This window comes from Herpailurus yagouaroundi, unplaced genomic scaffold, assembly GCF_014898765.1.
Source record: "Herpailurus yagouaroundi ecotype Mexico unplaced genomic scaffold, PumYag 100, whole genome shotgun sequence".
Taxonomy (NCBI): domain Eukaryota; kingdom Metazoa; phylum Chordata; class Mammalia; order Carnivora; family Felidae; genus Herpailurus; species Herpailurus yagouaroundi.
Window position 1 is genome coordinate 26,639,647 of NW_024412391.1, and position 27,776 is coordinate 26,667,422.

Sequence of the window (27,776 nt, forward strand, 5' to 3'; positions counted from 1 at the left end):
ATCACTGCACATTATGGATTTAACATGAAATGTCAGTGGTCGGAAATGCCACCACCTTAGACCTCATGAGGTACTGTTGCAGTTCCTTCTTTGAAGATTCCCCCCCAATTCCCTGGGTCTCTCAGTTTGCCCAGTTCACTTGGCAAAAACCGGATACGTGTTAAATTCAACTCTCTGCCTATTTCATGCCCACACAAGTAGGGCTCTACAGGCTGGAGAGGCTCGACCTGGCTGGCTGGGCTCACTTTAAATTCACAGGTGTATCCTCTTATGGGCCCTTTGTGCTGGGTGGCAGTTATATCACATTTCTTAACACTTAACTCACCTGTTCCCCTAGATTGTTTCACGTTTCTTCTGTTTTCTGAGACCTTCCTTCACCTCCTCCCTTTGCTTCATTCTCAGCTGCTTTCAATTTCACTGAGAGCCAGAAGCAATCCAGACTTCCATATTCTGTCACGGTCATCTCCGTTCACTGGTATCTGTACCACATACTCATATCTCCTCTCACTGAGGGCAGACTTCTGGGCTCAGGTTCCCCTGGCCACTGTACACCTGATTCTGTACCTTCTCGAATATTCAGGGACCTCTTCAGCAATTATCCCCGCTTCTGTGTCACCTCCCTCCCCCCTCCCCTACAGCAAATCTCCTTGAAACAGTTGTCTACTAGCTGATGCCATCCCTTGTTCTTCCATTCTCCCTTGGTATTAATCTCATCAGCTTTTTTTCTAACACTATCCCAACTGAAAGTCCATCCATTCTTGTAGTTGCCAGGAGAAGAAAACAAAACAACTTGGAGTAAGACTTAGTTCCTCTTTTTTTCCTATACCTACATCCAACCTCTCTGCAAATCTGGTTGGCTCTGTAAGATGGAGTCTGACTGCTTCTGTCCATCTCCACTGACAGTAATCTGTTTTGGTTCCTGTTGTTTGTCTACGTCCATTTGGGCAGCTATCACAAGAATGCCATAGGTTGGGGGACTTTAACAACAAACATTTCTCACGTTTGTGAAGGCTGGGAAGTCGAAGATCAAGATGCAATGTTGGGTGAGAGCCCACTTCTTGGTTTATGACCCTACATGGTAGAAAGGGGCTAGGGAGCCCTCCCATTCATGATGATTCCACCGTCTTCACCCAGTCACCTCCCAAAGGCTCTGTCTCCAGATGTCATCACCTTGGGGATTAGGTTTCAACATATGAATTTTAGAGGGACACAGTTAATAGCACTACTGTAACAAAATTATCACAAACTTAGTGGCTTAAAAGCAACACAAATTTATTAGCTTACACTTCTGGAGGTCGGAGTGTTAAATGGGTCGTCAGGGCTCAGTTCCTTCTAGAGGGTTTGTTGGAGAGAATGTTCCTTGTCCTGTCTAGCTTCCAGAGGCTGCCTGTGTTCCTTGGCTTGTGGTCCCTTCCTCTGTCTTCAAAGCCAACTGCATAGTAAGTAGTTTCTCCTCCCTCCTCTCCTTCCATAATCACACCTGCTTCTGACACTTCTGCTTCCCTCTTTCAAGGATCCACATGATCTTGGATAAGCTTCCTATCTCAATATCCTTAACTTAACCCTATCTCCAAAGTCCCTTTTGCCAGGTAGGGTAATCACAGTTTCCAGAGATTAGGACCTCCTTGGGCATAATTATTCTATCGGCTGAAACCCTCTTGCCTGGGTTGTTTCAGCAGCTTCCTAACTGGTCCCTCACTTCTGCAGTGGCCACACCATAGTCTGTATTCTCCAGAGCAGCTAGAGTGCTCCTGTTACAACCAGGTATGTCATCCTTAGGCTCACAGTCTTAGTGGTCGTCATCTCTGAGGCAGTGGCCTTTCAGTGGCCTGAGGGCTACATGGTACCCCTGACTCCTATCTCTACTGTTCTCTCCTAGTCCCCCCCCTGCTTGTTCCTCTGTAGCCCCCTTGCCCAGTTTTGGGGCTCTTGCATTTGTTTTCCCTGCCTGGAAAGCTCTTCTGAATGGACCTGTGGCTCTCTCCCTCCCCTTTGTAGGTCTTTGCTGCAATGTCATCTTCATGAGGCTTTCCCTGACTGTCCTATTTTAAATTCTCACCACTGTCCATATCACATGCAGCCCTGTCCTCCTTTCTTGCTTTCTTTAGTTCCATTGCATTTATTACCATTTCATATGCTATGTATTTTTATATGCTTAACATATTTTCATGTTTGTTTTTATTTTCCCACGAGGATATAAACTCTGTGAGGGCAGGGATTTTGTTTTGTTCACTGTTTTTGAATGAATGGATTTAGATTGACTCCAAATTGTCCCCTGTGAAATACAGATGCATTTTTTTTAAGTGCTTAATTATTTTTGAGAGAGAGAGTGAGAGAGAGGATCCGAAGTGGGCTCTGCGCTGATAGAGAGCCCATTGCGGGGTGAATCCATGAACCATGAGATGATGACCTGAGCCCAAGTCAGATGCATGTGATTTCTGGTGGGGAAAAAGTTCTACCAAAATGCCTTAGCTTTGTATTTGAGATTTACTTTATCCTTGGAGAGATGTCGATCCTTTTAGGGTCCTGAGGCTACCACTACTGTGACATTTGATATTTGAGGGTTGCTATTCTCTCATTAACTTTCTGGTACAAGTGGGTGTAGAGGGCTCTTCATTCTCTGTAGCAAAACTGGTACAAGGCAGAAATGTTCCGGAAGACTTAAGAGTGAAGATGAAAGGAAACTGAAGACCTTCTAAGTCCAAGAGATCAAAACAATTTTTGTAATAACAGTAGACATTATTATCTTTTTCCACTCTCATCCTGTCCTGAGTATAGATGGGAGTATTCCAGAGCTGATGTGACATATGATATTGCAACAGATGAAATGAAGAAGCAGATAGGATAATCTGGCTATTTTCTATTAAGAAGGATATTAGAGGAATTTGCAGAAATATAAAATAATGCCATTTTCTCACTTTGGTTTGGAAACTGTAGTGATTTTTTCCATAAGACATGTTTATGTTAACATGCAGTGGATTTACTGTTTTGAAATAAGTTAATAGATTTAAATTTTCTCAGTTTTAATTAAAAAAATTTTTTTCGTCTTTATTTTTGAGAGAGAGAGAGAAAGATAGGAGAGCAGAGAGAGAGAGAGAGAGAGAGAGAGAGAGAGAATCCGAAGCAGGCTCCAGGCTCCACGCTGTCAGCATAGAACCTGATGCAAGGCTCAAACTCATGAACTGCAAGATCATGACCTGAGCCAAAGTCGGATGCTTAACTGACTGAGCCACCCAGGCACCCCTCTCGGTTTTAATTTCTAATAAGATAAATGGCAACAGCTATAATCCACATAAACAAGTTATTTGGGTCTTTAATAATTTTTAAGAGTAATCCTGAGACCAAAAAGTTGGAGAACTGCTGGTTAGATAATTGGCTTTTGAAAAATAGCTTGCTCATGTTCAGCTGTGTCCTGCCTACACCCATTGTTCCTCTGGACCCCACACTGAGCAGTCTCAATTACTTAGCATTCATCCTCATAATTCACATTTCCTGCTGGAAAACACAGCTTTCCCCAGTGGCAATGGAAATAATTGCCCACAGGAGAACTCCAGACTGCTTTCCAAAGAACTAGAACCATACTCTGCCACCGAAGCAAGCGATAACCATGTAAGATGACCCTGCACCGTCCCAGGGATGTGCTTATAGATTATGCACCTGTGTGCTAATAGTTTACATGTGTGAGGAGGTCATTGTTCGGGAGGTGGAAAGGACTTATTTATTCATTTTTGATCTCGTGATGTGCCTGACCCCACTGTGGTGCTGGGGGATGCTGATGGGAATCAGAAATAGCCCTTCTCCCTTGATTCGTTGACACAGGAGTTGGTTGTGACCCAGGGTTCTACTCTTCACAAAAGGTAGTTTTTCCCATCTAGGCTATTTCTGGAACTAGAAATGTTTCAAAAGCCTATGGGTTCAATAAACTTGTGTTGCTTAGTTATGGTATTGTGCTTCTCAGTCTTCAAAACCTTTAAAATATGCCCTGTTTATGAAATGTATGAACATCATGTATGTATGTGTATATATTTGTGTGTATATATATACACATACACATGTATAATGTGTGTGTTAATTTTTATACTCTACATAACTTAGAGTGAAACTTTCGGAATCAGGAGAATAGGTTGAGTTGTAACTTTAGAAGTTGAGGTTAATTAAATTTGATGATTTGGTCAATGTAATTTGTTATTGGAGTTAATTATCATAAAAATATTTGATGGGTAAAGGCTGTTTTTAAAACCATCTTCGGGTGATTTCGTAGAAGTAAAGATGTGTTACTTGGTGGGACCTGAGGTATTGTGCTGTGGATGACAAACTGAGGTATGGTAGGGTGGGGCTGTGTGGCTGGGGTCCAGTCACTAATAGGACTGGAGTGGAAGGAAGAACCAGGACCAGGCTCTGCTCTGCCATGTGACTCCTGAAGTCAGAGGTTTGACCTTATTTCTTCTTGAGATAGAAGTAGCATTTTTATTACACTGTGTGGCTAGAATGCTCATAAGAGCACTTTAGTAAGAGTAAAGTGGGGGGACCTACGTAGCTCAGTTGGTTAAGCATCTTAGTTCAGCTCAGGTCATGATCTCGTGGTTTGTGGGTTCAAGCCCCACATCAGGCTCAGAGCCTGGAGCCTACTTCAGATTCTGTGTCTCCCTCTCTCTGCTCCTCCCCTGCTTACGCTCTCTCTCTTTCCTCCTCCCTTCCTCTCCCTCTCCTTCTCTTCCTCTCCCTCTTTCTCCCTCCCTCTCCCCCTCCCTCTCTTTCTCACCCTCTCAAAAGTGAATAAACATTAAAAAAATAAAAACAAGGCTAAAGTGTTTGAATCCCCTTAAAACGAATAACCTACTAGCACATTAAACATAGTGATTTGTCATAAGTGTGTTGAAGTATTTCATTTATTGTGATCCCTTTAGCTGTTACTAGAGGATTTTACTAACCTACCAGATGCTCTATTAAGGCAGTTCTGTGATATTAATACAGAGCTTTGGAACTAAGTCCAGACTTTGCCTTTATTAGCTGTGAGACTTTAGGAAATGTCTTCCTATTCCTTAAATCTCATTTACCACTTTGACAAGTGGGGTATAAATAACCATCTTAATATGGTTGCCAGGATTTAATGAGGCTACATATGTAAATTCTAATAGTAATAGCTAATGGTTACCTGGCTCTCATGATGTAGACAGGGTGAGGGGTTGGGGGAACATATTGTGGGAAAAAATTACTAATCGTGATGAGATTTTGTACCAAGAGAATAATAGGTAGGTTCTTAGTTTAGGTAGGTGTTTAGAGAAGGCCTTAAAATGAATTTTAATGTTTCTCTGGGAAATGACCATGAACCTGTGGAAATTGCATTTTGGAGGATTTTTTTTAAAGCTCCCATTTGGAATGTTCATATACATTATTAAGCAAAAACGTAGAAAACTCTTAAAAGAAGTGAAGAAATTCTGAATAATAAAATGATACAATGCTTCCCAGCTGCTACATAAATGCATATTATTAAAAAGACTTATAAGAACAAGTCTAGAGAAGTAAGTCCTGAAATCTTTATCCTAATTCAGGTTTCTCTCAGTATCTTATATGCCACTGTTTTCATTAATATTTTTGTAAGGGCAAAATCAAAGGCTATATATAATAGTTGAACCCCTGAAATGAATGAAATAGTACATTTTTCAAGCTAGATCACTTGTTAAATAGCTGATCATTTTTTGAGGGGGAAAAAAAAGATTGAATTCAGATCTATAAATCCTTTTAATAAGTAGGAGAGTTTTCAAATATTGGGCCTGTGATTAATGCAGAACTAATATATGTGAATGAATTTTTAAAATTCTTCCTGTTCCTTCTGTAATGATTGAATAGTGTATAAGGAAAAGGATTGCCTGTGGTCCAAGGTATGTCCTCAAACAAGACATCAGATATCACATACAGCTATTTTAATAATAACGTTAACTTTACACACCATACTCATGTTTTGTGCTATGCATTCTTTATAACATGCTCCGTTTTACTAAATGGGAAGCTGGAGCCACTGTTAACACTCCAGTTGTCTTAGTGGCTGAACTCTGGTCTTTAGGCTCAGAGTCTAGTCTTTTCCCATTTCACCATGATTGTTGCTAACACCAAGAATGGACTGTGATGCTTGGAGGATTTGTAGAAAGCATTAAACTGTTCAGTGCTACTGAGCAACTTGTTAATGTGGTACTTACCTCTAGGTTGAATCTGTGTATCTCCCCTCAGGAAATTGTATCTCTTAGGCCAATATTGCAGTTATCTATTGCCATATCACAAACTACACCCAAATTTCCTGATTTTAAATAATGATTTGTTCCTGTCATCGTCTTCGTAGGTTGGCTGGCCTCAACTAGGGTATAAAGTGGTAGGGTGGGGCTGAGAAGGCAAAGGTCAGATGAAAGGGGACCTTGTTGGCCACAGCCTTAGGTGGATGGCCACCTTTCTGGTGCCTCTAGACCATCCTTTGTATAGAGGTAGTTGGTAGAGAGATTGGTCAGGGAAAATGACAGGAAGAGTATAAGAGCAAAGGAGGTAGCCAGGGTGTACCATGAGAGGAGAAGCAGAAATCAGAAAGAATCTGGAAAGATCTGTCAGTGAGGGTTAGTGGTTGTGACATTAAAGTTTATTAGGCTTACAGATGTTAACAAGTGACCATTTTGTTGTAATTGTTGGTATTGTCATTACAAAAGTGTGGAGTTTAGTGCTTTGTTATTGACAAATTTGGGGGTTGCAAGGAACAGAAACCAAATAGCTCCCAAGAATATATTGGCTCATGTAATTGAAAAGTTACAGGAGTAAGTCTAGCTTTTAGGAATGGCTAGCTAGACTCAAGGACTCAAATGATGTCGGTCAGCACTTAGTCTCACTCTCTCCATTTCTCAACTCTGATTTCTTCAGGTTAACTCTTCTCAGGCAAAAGAATGGCCCTGGTTTCTCTGAAAAGTACAGCGCTGGTAGAACTGGAGGATTAAGGTACCTTCTACAAGAATTACATTTATTAACCCTCTCAGTATTCTTAAAGATCACTCAGTTTTATAAAGAGAAATATGTGAAGGAAAAAAAAAACCATGAAATGATAAAAATTTCAGCTCTACATAGCGATCGGAATGACCAAAGTCCAAACAATGAGAACACTAAATGCTGGTGAAGATGTGCAGCAACAGCGGGAGCTGTCTTTCCCTGCTGGTGGGAATGCAAAATGGTGCAGCCAATTGGGAAGACAGTTGGGAGGTTTGTTATAAAACTAAACATACTCTTACCATACAATCCAGCAATCCATTTCTTGGTAGTTAGCCAAAAGGGTTGAAAACTTATGTCTACGCAAAAACATGCACAGGGATTTATAGGAGCTTTATTCATAACTGCCAAAATATGGACACAACCAAGACGTCCTTCAGTAGTGAATGGATAGGCTGTGGTACATGCAGACAATGGCATATTATTTAGTGCTAAAAAGAAATAAGCTACCAAGCTATGAGAAGATGTGGAGAAACCTTAAATGCATCTTACTAAGTGAACAAAGCTAATGTGAAAAGGCTATATACTGCATGATTTGAAGTCTATGACGTTATGGAAAAGGCAACACAGTCAAAAGATCAGTGATGTGGCAGGAGTGAGGAGGGGAAGAGGGATGATTAGGTGGAGCCCAGAGGACTTTTGGAGCAGCAAAACTGCTCTGTATGACCCTATAATGATGGATGTATGTTATACAATTGTCCAAACCCGTAGAATGTACAAGACCAAGAGAACTCTGAGGTAAACTATGGACTTAGGGTGATGATGTGTCAGTGTAGGTTCATCAGTTGTAACAGATGTACCACTCTGGTGGAGGGGAGGTGTTGGTAATGGGAGAGGCTATGCATGTGTAGGGGCAGAGGTGGGTGGGAAATCTCTGTACCATCCTCTCAATTTTGCTGCGAATCTTTAAAGAGTGCTTTAAAAAATAGTCTTTAAAAGTTTTTAGCAGTAGTTCTTAGCTTGCTAATTCAAGGATGTGACCTGAGCTTAAAACTTGAAGTAACAGGAAGAAGTAGGAACATCAGTCTTAGTAATGAAGCCTCCTTTAACCAATGCTGCAGCCTAGATTTAGCCTGGGTAATTTATAAGTGGTATATAATTTATCCTCTCTTACTGAGTGTGTAAGTGTGACACACTGAGTGTGTAAGTGTGACAGTGTTCAGTGTACTGAACACTGGTCATTGTGTCAGTCAACATGCTGTGCACTGTACATTAAGTATCTCCTTAAGCTTTCAACGAGGCTATGACCTAGGTATTATAATCTCGGTTTTACACATGAGAGACTGAGGCTTAGGGTGTTTAGCAACTTCGCAGAGGCCACCGAGCTAGGAAATTCTACCGCCAAAATTCAAATCCAGGCAGTTGGAAACCAGAGTGTCCATTCGGGACTGAATTAGGTGGCTTTGCATCTCTAGAATCTCCAATTTCTTTCCAAAAGCTCGACCAGACCCTTTAGCCTTAAGCAAGGTGAGCCTTGTGAGTTGGTGTACCTGTCTTTCATGTGGACAAGACACACTGATAACTTACTGTGCTGACCTTGGGGCTGAGAGGGAAGGTGGCTCTTGCAGCTACTTTTTGACGCCACTTTAGCTGCCCCTCCGTGGGGAGGCTTGTTGGTTAGAGCGTCCATCCATGCATGACAGCTGGCCTGCTTAGGTTCGCAGTTCCACCTAAGGAAGTAAGGACAGTAAGCCGTTTTTCCTTTTATTGATGCTGGCAATTATCTGAGGAGAGTAGGAAAACTGGATCGCTGTTATATAACTTGAGGCATTTCCAAGAGGCACCTCTAAATAAACAAAGCCTCAACCTTTTTTGCTTGTGTAGCTTTTGAAGGGCCAGAATTATTTTATTTTGAGGACATAAGTAAACCCAACATAGCACCTTCCCTGTGGACCAAGGAATTAGTCTGTGTATTTGTGCTCAAAATAAAATAGAACAAGTTATGGCAACTCATCACGTGCTGAAAGCAGTAGAGTCGAATGGTCTGAGTGAGATTTCTCCAGATGTCAAGATATTTATGATCAACACTTGAAAAAGTAATGTTTGTTCATTTTTAAATGTTAATTTTACTATAGTTCTTTTATAAATTGACATAAATACTCTGCCTCAGACTAGGTACTTACCTTGAATTCTAAGCAACCAATTCAACCAATTTTAAATTGTCTTTCATAAGGAAGAGAAGAGAAATCAGTTTGTTTAGATCTGTGCTTTGTATCATTTCCTAACTGGAGTGAATTATAAAAGAATCTTAAGGAGGAAGATAAAAAGGAAATCAGCATAATTTCCTGGTTCAGAATCAGACTGTCTTCTCATTTTTTTTTTTAAAGGTACCGTATTGTTTATTCTAAGCTTATATCACACACCCCTAGCCAAATATATTTAGGAAAATAAATTCCAAAGTCAGTCCGTTTGGTTGGGCCATCATTAAGATGTTATTTGTATTTTTTTTGGGGGGGGGGGGGGACAGGGTATAGTTTAAATGAGAATAAATTGTGTCTAAAGATATTACTGATTAACGTTTTTCCTTCTAGCTGGAAATTCTTAATTGGAGTGCTCGATTTCAAAGCAGCAAAGCTGGTCTATTCAGTACTGACACTACTGATGTACGTTTAAATTCATAAAGAATTGATTGTTTATTGTATACAAGGTCAGTGCTCATGATAAACATAAGTATGGCCCAGTCTCCTTGTAGTTGACTTCCTGGCTTTGGAGGGGAGAGGGAAGGGGGAGAGTTTGAAGCAAATAACTCAGTTGTGGTGATGCAGAAATGTTTGGGTAGGAGCCACACACATTGTACAGTGGGGGCACAAAGGGGGGTTCGGCACTGAGGAGGGGGGGTCAGAAAAGGCTTCACGTAGAAAGACACACTAGAAACTGGCTCTCATAGGAAGAATACAACTTACAGGCTATATACACAGAGACCTGCAACAGCACAGCGAAGTCAGGGCCTTGTAAATAGTTTTGTAGTTGAAACTTGTTTTAAAAATTAACCCAGGATTTGTTTTAATCACATGTGGTAAGACACAAACATGGAAATGACTGTCGTAGAGGGAGAATTTTTTATACTCTGGTCCCTAGAAGTAGGCCCAGCATTGCCAGACAGGGCCACATGGGGAAGCACCGGGATCAGTCTGGAGGCAGAAGGAGTGAGGCAAAGCATGGACAAGAAGTCTTCATTGTGGTTTCCATGGGAAGGAATGGGTAAGGCAAGGTAAGCAGACTTATGAATACTTTCAGGAGGCTCCAGGGTGGAGAGACTGCCCCTCTTTGTTGAGTACCTGGCTGTACCTGGCCGGGGGGTGATGGTTAGGGCAGGGGAGAGTGGCTGCATGTGTGAGAGTCTGCTAAAGGAGGCAGACAGAGGGGCCATGGGCCCTGCATTGGTTGGTTTGCATCTAGAGGTCACAGTCACAGGAGAGTCATGGGCTGTCTTTAACAACTGGCTAGCTCTGGGAGGAATCTCTCTCCCTAGATGCCAGAATATGAAGAATACAGAAAATAAGAAAATGCAGTTATTAGAAATCTTAGGAGGTAAAGAGGAGGAGGGTGGGTGCTGGTATGTAAAAAAGGAGAGTAGAGGGTTGTCTGGGTGGCTTAGTCAGTTAAGCATCTGACTCTTGGTTTTGGATCAGGACCTGAACTCACAATTTGTGGGACTGAGTCCTGCATTGGGCTCTGCACTGGTGGTGCGGAGCCTGTTTGGGAGTCTCTCCCTCTCTCCCTCTCTCTCTGTCCCTCCTCTGCTTGCTTTCTCTCTCTCTCTCTCTCTCTCTCTCTCTCTCTGTCTCTTTTTCCTTCTCAAAATAAATAAACATTGAAAAAATAAGAGTAGAGATAGAATAAGAGGTCAGATCATGGAGGACCTTCATGAAAGTTTGGGCCTTATTGTTAAGTAATAAGAACTCTGGACAGATTTTGATCAGTTCCTTACACCTGCATTTTGGAGTAATCCTTCTTAGGAGCAAAGAGTAAGATTGGAGAGACAGAGGTGTGGAGACCAAGCAGGAGATTGTTGCAAGTGTTAGTATGAAGGTGACAAGGGGCCAGAGGAAGGCAATGATGGCTGGGATAGTTGGGAGGGGACACATATGAGGAATTCTTGCAAGGCAGCCATGATGAGCCTGGACTGACTGGCTGTGGGTACGAGAGGAGTGAAAGTGGTTTTTCTGTTGACACTCAGGTGAGTTTGTAGTGTGGTGGTACCACAGCCCAGACAGGGAATATGTAAGGTAAAGGTGTCCAGGGGAGAGGATGAAGAGTTCAGTTTGGTACTTGATGAATTTTCTGGCCTTACTGGAACACCCAGGGTAACCTATTTGGCAGGCAGTTGGATGTAAGGTTCTGGAAGAGGTAGTTTTGGTCAGGGAGGATCATTTGTAGTGCTTGGGGATAAAAGGAAGTAGTAAGGGAAGGTGAGGCATAGATGGGATTAACAACTTTAGAAGGTCAAAGAAACAGTTTCCTTTGAGAAAGGTAATAATGGAGAACTTTGAGATTACTGGGAAGAGATCACAATACGAAGAGGAAAGCAAAGGTGAATGTCACAAGGAGGAGAACGGTGAGTTAGGATCCTAGAGAAGTTTTGGCATGTCCACCATGAAACCAGGGACACGTTGGAGGATAGGCCTCCTTCTTACCACTGTGACTCACTGAACCCATAGTGATCTTGGCTCCTTGGACCCAGGTGAGCTTGGAGGCTTGAAATGTGTACTGGCTTCAGAGTGAGCTATTCATGTGCTTTAGCATTGCTCAGCATTCCGAGAGAGCACAGATGGCAGATGCTGAATGGACCCACGCTTATTACTGTGTAGAGAAGTAACTGAAGAAGCATCTGAAGAAACATGAGCTTTCCACTGGATTGAGAGAAACAGTGCTTGGGGAGTGGAAGATGAACTAGGGGAGAATGCGGTCTCTTTGTAGTTGTGGTAAAGTCTGAGGACATGAGGATGTTGAGGGAGCGTTCTGGTAATGGCTGTTCGAGCCAAGGATATTAAGAAATTGTGAGCTCTTTTCTTTCTTGCTTGCTTTTTTTTTTTTTTTTTAAAGCTTATTTTTGTAGAGCGAGGGACAGGGGGAGGGGCAGAGAGAGAGGGAAAGAGACAATCCCAAACAGGCTCCTTACAGTCAGTGGAGACCCTGATGTGGGGCTCAGACTCACGAACCGTGAGATCATGACCTGAGCTGAAGTTGGACGCTTAATTGAGCCACCCAGACGCCCCAAGAAATGGTGAGTTCTGATCCCATTGCTTATCCACATGATTCAGGTGCTCTGGGATACTGGCAATGTTCTGATTGAATACAGAGGACTAAAGTCTTAAATAAGCCACTTTTATGTTTTCTCTTTTTCTAAGTGTTTGAATTAAAAGTGAAAGTGTAATAACCAATAAATATTTCATCCATGGCTAGAATTATATCTTACCAAAAAACCCAAAAAACTTAAATGTGGAAACATCATTAGCCTTTTTCTAACCAGTAGGATTCTTTGACCATTTAGTAATCCAGACTCTTTATCCCCAAAGAGTAGTTCAAATGTAAGTTCTTATTACTACTTCGTGAAACAAAAACATTTTTCAATTAATTCAGACTGAGAAGTGTTTATTTCCTGTGAGGAATAGGCAGCCTTCTAGGCCATAAAGCCAAAGAAGAGTGGTGTTTGTTCTATGACAAGCTTTCGTGATGAAGGAAGAACAGTCCAATGCTTTGCTAAACTCTTAGCTGTTTAGTGGCTCTAATGCCTTCCTGGGTCTCTTCTCCCTCCAAATAATGCATCAGCTCTGAAGACAGTATTTGTCCAGTGGCTATATGTTTGGTTTCTAATTCTTTGCTCTTATTTCCAAATCTAGTTCTTGACAAAGAGAGGAAAGGAATAGGAATACTTCATGCATAGTGTGTTTCAGTATGTTTTGGGCCTTCCACTCAGATAGGGGCTGATGGGCTTATGAATCCTAGGGTAGACTGTTAGTCTGTCATGGTGCTGATGAATTTCTTGTCCTTAGAAGATAGCCATGGAGCACTTGCTCTTGGCCTCCTAGCATGATTTTGTGACTCAACATAACCAGGGCAAAAATACTATAACCTAGATCACCTTTACAGGTGCATTTATTTGATTATCTTCCTTGAAAGAAAAATAATTTGGTTGCATGTTGTGTACATCATATGTGTTGTGTGTGAAATCTTTTAAAGTCATTTTAACATAGGGAAATAATAAAATTAGGACTGTTCATACTAAATCAGCTTCAAAAAGTATTATTTTGGGAATGGGCTATTAAAATTTTTTTCTTACAAAGGTTGATTTTGCTTTTGTCATTTTGGTGGACTCTTTGTTGATACTGTTATTTATATGTGATAGAGTAGAAATTGTTTCTGTGGATGACAGGCTTAATCTCAAGTACATGTTATCCTTTACTTTTCAAACACAGCTGAAAGTGCCTTGTACCAATATTTAAAAATAGACTTCGCAGGCAAAACAGTCTGTACATTCACAGGCAAGTACAATATGATTTTAGAGCGATCTGCTAAATGCATGGCTATACTAAGTCCACTCAGACATTATCATGATGCCTCATATGTATCTGACAGCTTCTCTTTTATGAATATTGGTGTGTAGTGAGGTCACTTGGTTTGAGCATGAAGCTCTTGTAACCAGGTCTGTGGTTGCGATTCCTATTTGGAACATTTATTGTAGCACAGAGGAGGTTAAATTATACCCGAGGCCTTTCCTTCTGGCCAGCCAGATGAGGGGAGACAGGCACTCCCAGGAATGGGTAAAAGAGTGTGTGTGGATGCCCCATTCCTAGTCCAGTTGCTTGTACGGATGTATGTCTTCTGGGAAGTTTAATGGCATCGTCATCTTGTATATAAGGGACAGACATTCGGATGAAAGGTCATGATTGCCTTTAGTGTGAATGGTAATGTTGTCTACTCTGGCTGAGGGACTGTGACCACAGGCTTTAGTTCTGTCTGATCAACGTTTCTGTGTAACTGATCAGTGTTTTAAGAACTGACATGTTTTGGCAGAGAGTGATGACCTCAGTCCCATCCTAACTGTTATTTTTACTATCCTTGTGTTCTCCATGAATATTAATGGGAGACTGAAGATATTAAAGGACAGAAACAGATGCCTTCAGTAGCTGTTCCAGGATAGAGGGGGTGGGAATGGCAGGGTCCCAATCTCCTTCCTGCAGCAAGTTCCAGTGAGCCCTGTAATGTGCCACCTACACAGATGAGTGGTGTCATCTGCTCTGAGGCCACAGAGGCTTTCAGACTCATGCTCCACTTTCAGTGAGAAAGTGGGTGGCATAGCTTAGAGAAGAAAAAATGGATTCTTACAAGAATAGATTTTAAACATATAGTTCATATCTACTCTTTTCAGAAATTGATCATAGCCAGTCATAAATTGTGTTGGAGACTCAGGAAATGATTGCCATTCATCTTGGTCTAAACTCCTTTGGAAGAGATGCCACAGTTCACTGTTTCATAATGTGTCGCATATATTTACACTATTCTATAATTTATTCTCTATTAGAGACTATTTAAGGTATACTACCCCCTTCCCTTTCTGCTCACAAATGCCCCGTGGATAGGACTAGGGAAGCTGGTTGCTGGAGAAAAATGGCTCTTGCATAGACGTAACTTGAGCTCTCATTGAATAAATGGTGTAATGTAAACAGAAAAGGTCTAGCAGAAACATAAATAGTTGAGCATTTTCACCAATGTGATTTGAGATGGTTAGGCCTGTGATGGATGATTGTATGTTAATACCAACCAACCTATGCATTACAGTTGATGGTTTATAAAGCATTTCACAGCCGTTTTTGTGTCAAGTGCAATGAAGACAACGTTGTGTGATCTAAAATGGATTCTCACCCCATTCCTGCAAATGACACTTGTCCTGCTGAGATCTGTTCCTTGAACAAGATCATGTCTTCCCCTCACCTTTGCATAGGTCCCTGGTCCTCTGACTTAAGAGTAGCTAGAGGTGTCTGACCTACAGTTTGTGCATCTGCCACCTGTCCGATGGGCTCACGTTTATTGCAGGCGTATGAGGACGTCTGCCTCCCGGGACTCTGCTTCCTCCCAGGGCTGCCCCAAGATCTATGTGGTGGTCCTTTTCTGGCAACTGCAGTGGATTTCTGGTTTGCTGTGGGAAGTAGCAGTAGGTATACATTCTTGCAAGGACTGGGGAACGTTTAATGGTGGTAAAATTACTGGCAGGGTTTGAATAGACTGCTTTCAAACCCTTGACATTCCTTTTCCCGTGATTGTTGTTGATATGGAATGAGTCATCTTCAGCTGGTAGATGGTGAGAATATTAAGAGTTTTTTGTTTAAGTTTTCCAGATGCTCAGCAGTTCTTGCGTTTGGTGAGTTACTCCACGGTGACCAAGGCTGGTTCCGTTGGGAGTTGGGGAGGTGGCTCAGCACTAAGAGCTCTCTCTCCCGTATTCTCTCCCTATGTCCTGGGGAATTGTATTATAACCAAGCCAACTAATGTTTCTTAGGTTATGAAAAGGACTGTGTTTAAAATTTTTAATCACAACCTCTGCCACAGACATTATGTGTTATATTCTCCCCAGCAGATAAGACACTGCCTTTATTTCGTTGTTTTTCACTTTAAAAATTTTTGGATGGGGTTGGTTATGTTAACAGTGTTCCCACACCCACCCACTGCTGTTTCCACATTTCATTTCTCTAGGCACAAAAAAAATAGGCCTTTCCGGAATTATCATATTGGCAAACTACATTATTCCCGAAATAATTGAAACATTTCAAGGAAGTTACCTTGCATCCCCCTGAGGTTGGCTGGTTTGTTTGGATAATTCTTTATGGGTTCATTTTAGGCAAGATGTTTCATGCTGGGTTTTTTTTTTTTTTTCCCCTTGTTATGAGTCAAAAGTCCTAGATGATTAAAGCCTAATAAGAAAATGCTTCTGTGCAGTCATGGTGATGTGAATAATACAAAAGTGGGGGGAATACCTATTTGGGAATTCTCAGGAATGTGATCCAGTATACATGAAGTGAGGTTGGGGGGGGGGTGGCGGGTAACTGCAGAATTCCTGCTGGTGTCCTTGGTACAGCAATATTCAGTCCCCATGAGTGGTTAGTTGCTTCTCTTGACAATATCAGACTACGGAAGCCTTATTTTCTCAAACACTTACTTTCAATGGTCAAATAAAATTATACTCTTTTTAATCATTGGGAGCATATTTTCTTACGGGTGTTCTAAGTCATCTCTTTACCAGATGACTATTTTGCTAGTTCCCCAGAATATCACAAACTTTGATACGTTTTCTGGTGGGATTACTTACTTTGTTGGAAAATTTTGCCAATTTATTCATTATCTAGAAGCTTTAGAAAACGTAAAGAATATGAGTTGGAACTTCAGCAAATGAATGGCTTGTGCAGATTTGTTTATTTTAAGGCTGCATGGTGGTATCTAAATTTACCCTGAAAGTTGAAAAACACATCCATTAATAAGGGCAGAGCTTATAAAGTTAATGGCATAACAGTATCTCCATTCTCTAAATGTGGTGCTTCAGAACACATCATTTGACTTACATTAGAACTGATTTTTTTTATGTTAAAGGGTGATGCTGAAATAGGATTCCATTGTATTTTGTTCTGTCTTTGCTTTCTGCTCTGTAATCCTTTAAAACACATCTCTTAAAAGAATTCATTATTATTTTCTCTGCCAGCAGAGTGTTGTATTTATGTGTGTTTCTGTACGTGTTGGATGACGATTTCATTTCCATCCATAGCGTGTTGATTCTGTTTTACTTCATATACTGTATTTCATGAGTGCACCCTCAGTGCTTGACCTTCCACATCCATGAAGGGGGCTCTAGCATAATGCACAATTAGGGGCACAGGGCTTTTTCCTTAAGGGGTGTGATGCAGTAGAAGAGACAGAAGAGTTTTAAATGCGTGCCTGCACGCCTGAAGACAATCCCCCAGCTCTAAAATGGAAATTTCAGCACTTGACATCTGACTCACAACTTCCCATTTCTCCAGTGAGATAGCCTAAATGATGTAAAAACAGACAAAAACAAGAGAGAACTAGTGGTCATCATTAAAATGATAGCTATTAATTATTATGTTTACTCTTGTTCGGGTACCCAGCTAAGTGCCTTACGTGCATTATTTCATTAATCCTTCAAAATAACAAAACCAGAACCCCGGATTGGGTCCTCTGTTATCCTCTCGTTACTGGTAAAGACCGAGGGGAGTAAAATAAACAGCCCAAGGTTACACAGAAGTGGCAGAGTCTATCAAACCCATTTTGTGTGATCTCTGAGCCCACCGTCTCCACTGCTGCACTACCCATGTCCTAAAGGAATACCTGCTATATGCAATGATCATATGACCAGACTGAGGCATAAATGAGCGTTGACTCACTTCCTGGACCCTGTGATGCTCTTCAGGAGGCGGACCTGTAACTTGGTAAGAGCCGGCCAACTGGTACCTACCTGGATCTGGAGAGGCGAGGGCAGACTATGCGATAGGTTAGGGAGTTGCCACCAGAAATCTCTTCCACAAGTGTGAAGGAGAAGCACTAGAAAGCGGCATTGCCAGGAAAGCTGTCTTGGACATCAGTGCCACCCCCCGATACTCTGCCAGCACAGACGTTGGCACAGACATGCTCTCGTCCCTCCTGGGCAGGTGCAGCCAGAGAGACTCCTTGTCCTTGACACGCAAGGCTGCCGGGAGGAGCCCAACAGAGGAACCTGTTTCACGGGGCTGTGGCTCTGACTTCTCCTCTCCCCTCTGAGCTGCTGCCATGTAAGTTAGCACCAGTCTGCCCACTGCCCTCTATTAGAGGAGCATTTTAATGGCAACCAGCTGGAGACTAAAGGTGCTCAGAGATTCTACCTGCCCTGCTTACAGATAAACACCAGATCTGGGTTAACTCCTACTGGTCCAAAGATGGAGTAAAAAGAAAAAACCTAAGGCTTATGAAAGATTTTGTAGCAAAGAAGAGGGAAGATAACCTAACATTTAAAATGCAAAGAAACGACCTACATTTGACAAAATTATTATGAGAAGCAAGTAAATTTTAGAAAGTAATTTTTAGACACCATCTGCTTTGCGTCTTAAAATTCAAGGAAACGTAGACTTTGGAGTGCGACTGAATGGTGGATGAGCCAGACTGTGATGGAGAGTGAACTGGCTGCAGAGTTGGGGAACAGAGAGCATAGCCATCGGAGGCAGATCGCTGGAGTGGGTACTGCCTCCACGCCTCCTGGCTCTACAACCTGTCTCAGGCCCTTTCAGGTTTCTCCTCTGTAAAGTGAGGATGACAGTTCTGACAGTGGTTAGAATTTAAAATGCACTAGGAGAGTTGAAGCATGTTTTAGCACTAATAGTGAAAAATCAACATTATAAAAAATGAAATCCATAACAAATTTAAGAAGTTCTCCCAGAACCCAGAGGAAAGGATTAAAGTGATAAAGTAGAAACAAAGATACGTATGTTTAGAAGGTGGCGAATGGAGATCCACCAGGAGAAAAATGGATGTTCCTGAAAAACACCAGAACAAATCGATTGGTTGCTGCAAGTGAGATGTAGCAGAATCTTTATGTTAAAAAATCTGTAGGGCAGGAAAATACCAGCCAACACTGGGAATAATCTTAAATGTTACTTACTAATTTTAAAGTTCGAAAAGGAATTAATTGGGCAGAAAAGCGGAAGGTTTACCTAAAAAGGGAGAAAAATCCATCTGGCCTTGGACTTGCTCCTGTGCACTATTGAATGCAGGAGGCAAAGAAACAATATCTAGTGTTGAGAGTTATCACCTAAGAATGTTTTCACCCAGACCAGGTGGTGGTTGTGGAAGAAGGAAATAGAAATCATACTCAGATTGACAGAGAAACAGAACATTCTCATCCAAAAGCTGCTTTGAAAAATAAATACCCTAAAGATTTACCTAGTTTGAAATAAGCATTAAGATATTAAGCATGGAAATAATGGTATAACAATGTAAAGAGAAGCAAGAAGTTGGTTCTTCTTCTCCTTGGTGGGGGCATTGAAGTACTTAGGGGAATCTTCATAGAGTCATCATTGAATGTTGGGCGAAAACTGTTTGCAGAGTTACTCGTGGTTCTGATGAGCAGCCTCGATTGAGAACTGCTTTAACAGTTTTAATCAAGATAAAATATGTACAGAGATAATTAGGAAAGTGGGGATATTGCCAAAATTTTCTTGTTCTCAGATTTATGCTAATTGATTTTAAAATAGAAAACTTTTGGAAGATACAACAGCAAGATTATTTTCCAGTGGCAAGTCTTAGTTTTATGAAAAAGGCCTCTTTCTTCAAATGTTTGTCTAATTTGCACATGATACCAATCAAAATTATAATTGCTTTTTTTGAGACTTATTTTATCAACTTCTAAATTTCATCTAGAAGAATAAGCTGGTAGTATAACAAAGGAATTTTTAGAAACTGATATTGTGAAAGAGTCTTGTCCTACTCGTTGGTAGGATTTAATAGTACAAATTAAACATTTATCCTGGCAAATGCTGAATAGGAAGATAAAGGAAACAGTGGAAGGTTCAAAAACAGAGCCAGTATTGTAGAGATAATACAGTTCATAATGATAAAAGGGACAGCTTATCACAAAGACGTAAATGTTTATGTGACGAGTAATAGAGCCTCAAAATACATGAAGCAAAAATTGGTAAATTTAAAGGGAAAAATAGACAATTTCATAATTACAGATTTTAATACCTATTTTGGTAGTTGATAGAACAACAAGTAGTTATTAGGGGAAAAACAGTAAAAACATAGAAAATATGAATAACACACTCTATCAACCATCTTGATTAATTGACATTTGTAGAATGTATTCAGTAACCTCAACAGAGTTAAATGAGAAACCAGTAAGGATAAGGCATTAAAAGAAGACATCCAAATATCTGGAAACTTCTGAGAAAAACATCTCTATAATTCATGTGTCAAAGACAAAATCACAGTAAAATTAGAAAATAATTTGAACTGAATGACAGCAAAAATGCATCAAAATATTTGAGATACACCTCAAACAGTACTTAGGGAAAAACTTACTGCTTTAAATGCTTACATTTATTTTTATTATTTTTTTTGAAAGTTCATTTATTTATTTCAAGAGAGATTGCAAGCAGGGGTGGGGCAGAGAGAGAGGGAGAGAGAATCCTAAGCAGACTCCGCGCTGTCAGCATGGAGCCAGATGTGGGGTTTGAACTCACGAACCAAGGTCATTACCTGAGCCGAAACCAAGAGTCAATGCTTAACTGACTGAGCCACCCCGATGCCCCTAAATGCTTGCATTTAAAAGGAGAAAGATCTGGGGCGCCTGGGTGGCTCAGTTGGTTGAGTGTCTGACTTCAGCTCAGGTCATGATCTCACTCTTCATGGGTTCGAGCCCCACATTGGCCTCTATGCTGACAGCTTGGAGTCTGGAGCCTGCTTCAGTTTCTGTCTTCCTCTCTCTCTGCCCCTCGCCCACTCATGCTCTGTCTGTCTGTCTCTCTCTCAAAAATAAATAAACATTAAAAAATTAAAATAAAATAAAAATAAAAGGAGGAAGATCTAAAAATGACCTAAGTTTCTGTTTTAAGAAACTATAAAGAGGGGGGAATAAAGTAAACCCAAAGTAAGTAGAAAGAAAAAAAAATTGTTAAAGAGCAGCAATCAGTGAAATACAAAATAGATAGTAGGGAATATAAATGAAATCTGGATATACCCAAATCTGGATAATTAAAAAAATCATCAAAATTGACATATTCCTGAGGCACCTGGCTGGCTCAGTTGGTAGAGCATGGTCTTGATCTCAAGATTGTCAGTACAGGACCCACATTGGGCATAGAACTTACTTAAAAGGAAGGAAGGATGGAAGGAAAGAGAGAGAGAGAGAGAGAGAGAGAGAAAGGAAAGAAAGAAAGAAAGAAAGAAAGAAAGAAAGAAAGAAAGAAAGAAAGAAAGAAAAAGAAAATTGAGATTTTCCTAACATGAGCAAGAACACAAAAGAACCCAAATCACCGATACTGGGCATGAAAACAAGGGATTATCACTACAGAGCCTATAGATTTCACAGAGATAGTAAGTGAATACTATAAACAACTTGAACATCCTAGATGAAATGGGCAAATATCTTCAAAACTATGACTTACAAAATTGCTAAAAGAAATAAAAAATCTAAATAGTGTCATATCTATTTTAAAAATTCATTAGGAAAAACCTTTTTCAAAGGAAGACTCCAGGCCTGGATGACTTCACTGGTAAAAGCTATCAAACGTTCAAAAAATAAATATTGTTAATATGCACAAACCTTTTCAGAAAATACAAGCAGGGCCATCACGGCCCATTTCATTTTATGGGGTTAGCAGTCCTCTACTCCCCAAACTGGCAAAGATAGATTAAAAAATAAAGAAGAAAATATAGACCATTATCTCTCATAACTACAGATACAAAAAAACCACTGCTGGTGGTGAGAATATAAATTGGCAAACTCTCTGAAGAGGAATTTGGTAATTTCAGAAATCATCAAAATATTTTTATTCTTTAATCCAGTAAAGAATAATGGATATAATACCACAATGGATTTCTCTAATAAATGTTCCCAGGGGGTTACCTCCACATATGTTAGAACAATCAAAAACTAAGTGATAAACAGTGACATTTTCTTAAATATGTTAGATTTGTGCAATACTATTAAAAATATTGATATAAGTTATTGAAATGGGAAATAGCAAATTAAATGGGAAAGGCTACTTAAACGTATTTGCTTAGGTTCTTGATAACTATTTTTAATACATGCTTAAAATAATTTGTAGAATGTAAGGCAAGCTTAATAGTGACTGTCTTCTGACAATTGAATTATGGGTGGTAGTTTTCCCCCCTTAACAGTATTTTCCCACACTGCATAGTGAACATGTATTATTTTATATAAAAATATAAAATAGTTCAAATATTAATAAATTTTTGGATAGTTTTTTTATTGTTGAATAATGCGTCTTTCATGAAATTTAATAGTGCCTCTTTCATGAAGGCTTTAAAATTATTTTGTTTTGCAGTGCTGGGGTGGCTTAGTTGATTAAGCGTCCAGCTTCAGCTCAGCTCATGATCTCACAGTCCGTGAGTTTGAGCACCACATTGGGCTCTGTGCTGACAGCTCAGAGCCTGGAGCCTGTTCAGATTCTGTGTTTCCCTCTCTCCCTCTCCCTCTCTCTCTGCCTCTCCCTCACTCATGCTCTGTCTCTCCTCTCTCAAAAATAAGCAAACAGTAAAAAAAATTAAAGCACGCGCACGCATGCGCACACACACACACACACACACACACACACACACACAGGACACCTGGGTGGCTCAGTCAGTTAAGCATCCGACTCTGGATATCAGCTCAGGTCATGATCTCACAGTCCCTGAGTTTGAGCACCACATAGGGCTCTGTGCTGACAGCACAGAGCCTGGAGCCTGCTTTGGATTCTGTGTCTACCTCTGTGTCCCTGCTCTGCCCCCACTCACGTCCTCCCTTCCTCCCTCCCTCCCCCGCCCCACCCCCTCTCAAAAATAAACATTAAAAAATTTTTAAATTAAAACAAAATGATTCTGGTTTCTTATATGAAAAGCTCATTTATAATTAACAGTCCCCGGTTATAGAAACGATTACTTCTTTTAACCTTAAGTAACTAACTGGTATGTGTGGAGTATTCTGCTCGTGGTTAAGTTAGAGAGGCATGAAAGGCATGGTTTTAACTGTCTAGTATAGTTAAAGATACAGCTAACTGTAGCAATTAAATGCCTATGGCAGAGTTGGCAGGTAGGTTCATCTGTGTCCCACTTCTGATTGATGGGTGGTGGCTGCCTGGAGGTATGAATTAGGACAAATTGTGAGTCTTTTCCTGGATTCAGCTTCCAGTGTATCGGTAACTTAATAATGTCTACTCTGAGCAGAACAGGACAGTGTGGCACTGTGTGCCTTTCTTGAGCCAGTTAGGGAATAAAGGTAATCTTATTTTTACGGGTGTGCATGGGCCACGTATCTGGCCGAGATGAGCACTGATGGATGTGTGCTAGATGGAAAGTGGCATATGTGGTCAAAGTAAAGAGTTGGAAGGTTACTTCTGAGAGGTTTGTGTCAAACCAAGCCATTTCATGGATTTTGTTAGACTGGTCTACGTTTCTGAGAGAAAGCTGGTGGTTTATTGAAGTATTACTTGTAAATTTTAGCCTTAGGAATCAAATCTAAGTCTGTCTTGATATATGATTCATAATACACATTATGTATATTCCTGGCATGACAGTTTCCACACATTCAGGTTATTATGTTTATGAGCAGGTACAACACTAGTTGGCAGAAAGGTTGAGGAAAGAGGGCCGGAGGAGAAAGAGCAGGAAAAAAATAGGCCTCTTTGACTTGCTACTCCAGTGTGGTGTGGCAGATCATGTGACACCCTGGCACGCCTTCATTTCTGTGCGCTGTGTGTGTCTTGCCACATATAGTGAAATGAACGTTTCAGACTTTTTGGCATTTAATAAATAATCCATGGGGTTATATTTTGTTCCTGGCTGGTGAATTTCTAAGACTTTGCAATCAGTGAAGGGCAGTGACTGGGTTGCAAAACATTGCTGGTTTACCCTCTGCCATCCATCTACCTGCTCTGTGTGTGTGCGTGTGCATTGTATATGAAGGCATAAACAAACTCCTACGTTTTCTGCCCCTCTTAGAGTGAGAGTGAGCTCTGAGGACATGGCTTATCTCTGGCTTCCCATTCCCTTTTAGTTACAAGTGGGATTTTTTTTTTCCCTTTCTTAGAAGAGCACTTCATTTTTTTTTTTGTCTAGGTGTACTTGAAATCTTTTCCAATAAGATAGCGTAAGATAGGTAAATTTTTATGTTGGCTGTTTGGAAGAATCTCAATGTATTTTCCATCCCTCTTGAATTAGAATAATAGTATTTCGGGGTTTGAGAGGAGTGTGACAGTGTGAAAGTCAGTGATCTTCCTGATCTTTGAGACCCCTGGGCCCCATTTCTACCACATGTTTTTTCAGCCTACATTTGAAACACAGCCAGAGACACAGATTTCACTCCAGTCCAATGCAGCTTATTGTATCTCTAGAACAGCTTTGGCCCTTGAAAATTTTTTTTATTATCGTAGCTATCATTGTATTGTTTGGGAGTAAATACCTCTTTAAACCGAGATGCCTTCAGATACTGAAAGAATGCAGTCATGCCTCTGTAAATCCTTTTAAGCGTTCCTGTTTTCCTTTTACTCTTACAATTCAGTTCTGTTCTCAGGTCCTTTTTGTATTGATCGTTATTTAAATATTTCACCCAGAAGTGAGCCCAGTAGTCCAGGAATTGTCTAATTCTGATCTCTTTTTTCTATTAATTAACGAAGCTTGGAAATGAGTTGCTGGCTTGACATGTGGGGGAGGAACAGTTTCCATTTTATTGTTCACTCCTTGAGATAGTGTTGGTCGCAACCCCTAAGGTTTTCATACTTCTGTGTTTGACCTCAAGAACTGACTCCTATTTATTCCTGAGAAAGTCCATCTTGTCAGATTGGGCTCATCATTTCAACCATCCTTTGTGGTTTTATGTGATTGGCACCCAAGATAGTGGCAGCTGTGTTGAGTAGGCTCAAGCTGAGGACAGAATTTCTTAGTCTTACAGTTAGATCTGTATTAATGCTTTAAAACATTTTTAAAAATGTGAATTAAAATAGTGGCTGTCTGTTGGACTTAATTTTAAGAGAAAATGAATAATAAACACATAGCAATAAATAATGTCTCAATAAAAGTTATCTTTTATTAGTATTTTTTAAATGTTACAAAATCATTTTGACTTTTCATAAGATAAAATAATTTTAGCTATATATTTTTTTATGTTTATTTATTTTGAGAGAGGGTGGCAGAGTGCAAGCAGGGGAGGGGCAGAGAGAACAGGAGACACAGAATCTGCAGCAGGCTCCAGGCTCTGAGCTATCAGCACAGAGCCTGCCTGATGTGGGGCTCAAACTCACGGACCATGAGATCATGACCTGAGCTGAAGTTGGACACTCAGCCAACTAACCCACCCAGGTGCCTCCCCAGCCATATGTTTTTAAATGTTTTTTAAAATTAATTGGTGGTACGTTTTAATTGTGCCCCACAATGCATGCTTTAGATTTTTTTCCTAAGGAAGTTACATGCTCTGGGACAAGTTGAATATTTAAGTTTTTTTCCTTGTATTATTACTAATCAGGTGTAATCTAGTTCATTTGGTCTCGTCAAACAATGAAAGCCAAAAGTAAGAACACTTTGTCAAATCTTTTTCGAATAATGGCCATGTTTTTCTTTATTTCTTGACAAGATCTTATAAAACCTCAGGTTATGATTGAAATTATATTTTTATCAAGGTAGCTAGGTTTAAGGGTTCCTTTAAAAGCCTGTTTTCATAATTATAGTCTGTGTCTTTATAATGACTCATTTTCCTGAAATGCATTTCATTCTCAAGTAATTCTGATGCATAAACCAAGAAGTTATCTGCATATTCAGCTTTTCCTTTTTTTAGGGAAAGGCCTCTTCATACCCAGTATTAGAAACATCAAGCCATTTTTTGTTACATGATCTCCTTAAATATTAAAACTTGTATGTATTGTTGACCTGCCCTTACCAAAAGTAACTTAGTACATTAAGAATTAAATAGTGTGTTATAAACTAACATGTCCTGAAAAAGGTAAGCATTTTTTCAAGAATGTTAAAGGAATAAGCATTTAATAGTTGAAAAAATGGGTAAAATTAAGCAATTTCAATTGGCTTGGGCATGTGTTCAGTTATAGATGCTTGCCTAAATCCAAATTAAGCTAAACTCTAAAACTTGAGATGGGCAAAAGAGGAGGAAGTGGCAGGGAGGGTTAGTGGTTAGTGGGAAGTTACCTGGGCTAAGGAGGGGGAAGGTGTCCCAACCTGCCAGCATCACATGGACAAAGGCATGAGGTGTGTGTGTGTGTGTGTGTGGCGGCAGGGGGGGTTTGCTTAACAGTGGATATGGAAGCATTGAGGGCTGTAAGCAGAAAAGTGACTGAGGTTTCCTTAGAAAGGTATTCTGACAGTTCTGTGGTAAGCAGAATGCCTCTATGAGATACAATCCAGATTTGGGGTGTAGTTAGTACAAAGAGTCATGAACCATAGAAAACCAGCTGCTACCCGCTGTGGTTTTCCTGAAACTGCTCTTGCCTTGTTTTAGATTGGAGAGTTAATTGAGTCCTTCCTGGGATCCCCTAATTCTGCCTCAGGCATTGGGTAAACTACTACTTGGTCATTATTTTCTTAGGAATTAGTTCTGCATAGAGGAGTCTGACATTGGCCTGACTTACTTCTCAGGTTCCTGGTAAGATTATCCCTTTGGGAAGAAACTTGACTCCCTCGAACAGGGAAAATGGCATGAGCTCTTTCCTTAGAGGGCTCTGGGTTGCAAATTACATTTTCCTAAGTCTGTTGGATGCTACATTTATCTGTGCAGCAAGAATACATTACATACCCATTGTCTGTTCTATGGTGGGTTGAAAGCATGTCAGCTGAATAAAAATGCCCCTACTTGAAAGGAGCTCAAAGCAAAAGGTTTAAGAGAAGACAGCCCTACTAGGCTCAGAGTGACTAGACTCTTCCCATAATAGAGATTACCAACTGGGTGTCCTGTCATCTTGTACTCCCACATTTTGTTTAGATGAAAATGTATGAGTGTTTCCTATAGACTGGGTTGGGCCAAGAGCACCAAAGAGTGGGAATGAGATTGATTCAGGTCCTGTTCAGTAGACAAGTCTGGAGAACATGGCACCTCAGTTGGCAAAAACTAGATTCTAGATGCTACATAAGGAGTGTATGCAAGGCTGGCTTCCTGAGTGTACGACTCGTGCAGTTGCAGAGGGCCATGCACTTAGGAAGGCCTCCTGCTTGCTTAAATGGTATGCTGTCACCATCTTGAAATTTGTAATTTTTGAACAAAGAGCTCTATGTTTCATTGTATAGTGGGCCTTGCAGATTATGTAGTCAGTCCTAAATTTATGACCTGCATTGAGGGAAACTATGACTGAAGAGACCCAGCAGTGGGAGAGGAGACGGTGGCCTCTAAAGTCACCGCGTACTTCATAGGGAAAAGCAGGCTTTAACTATTCACCATACTCGGTAAGGCTAGTCTTCCAACTGAACCAGTCACATAGAATGTTCCTGCTCCCTTCACCTCCATCTTTATCATCTACCTCCTGTCCCTTCCAACACAGAGAGAACTACTTATTGGAGAACCACTTATTAGAAAGAGGGGGAGCAGATGTGTGTAAAGGGAGAGAGGTTTTCATAAGCCCTCCTTTCCCACGTGGTACATGTTAACTTGCAGCAGATCCTAGCTGGGGAAGGGAAGAGGTCATACCACTCAGGTTGGATATTCTAATCAAATTGAGACTGGTTTATGTCTTAAAATGACAATAGGACTTGTATTAGAGAAAAGTAAGAGGGAAAAAAAAGTAAGAGAAAAACCATAGGGGCATCTCAAGTTTTCATCCAGGGGTGGGGGGTGAATTACTATGTTGAATGAAAATTAAGAGAAAAGTGAAGGCAGAATGAAATCGCTTTTGAAATTACATCTTGGAAGTGATACTCAGTGTATTGATCACATAATTGAATTTGAAGAATCTAGAAATATCAAATGCTTTTGGACTCCTAAATCGTGTTGACTTTTAAGTTTAAAATGATCCTCTGAAGGTAGCTTAATTTTAACTGTGAAATTGGGCTTTTTGTAAACT

General features: G+C 40.5%; 1 protein-coding gene across 8 annotated transcripts in view; it reads left to right on the forward strand.

Annotated features, from left to right (window-relative positions):
- The window catches only part of CTTNBP2 (cortactin binding protein 2), a 150,147-nt gene that overhangs the window by 32,734 nt on the left and 89,637 nt on the right, over positions 1 to 27,776 (forward strand). The window contains exon 2 of one of the 8 annotated variants that reach the window (XM_040472153.1): positions 6,901 to 6,975. The exons of the other annotated variants lie outside the window; for them this stretch is intronic. The gene's annotated coding sequence lies outside the window, so the exon portion shown is untranslated. The remainder of the gene's footprint in view (positions 1 to 6,900; positions 6,976 to 27,776) is intronic. 8 annotated transcript variants of the gene reach the window in all.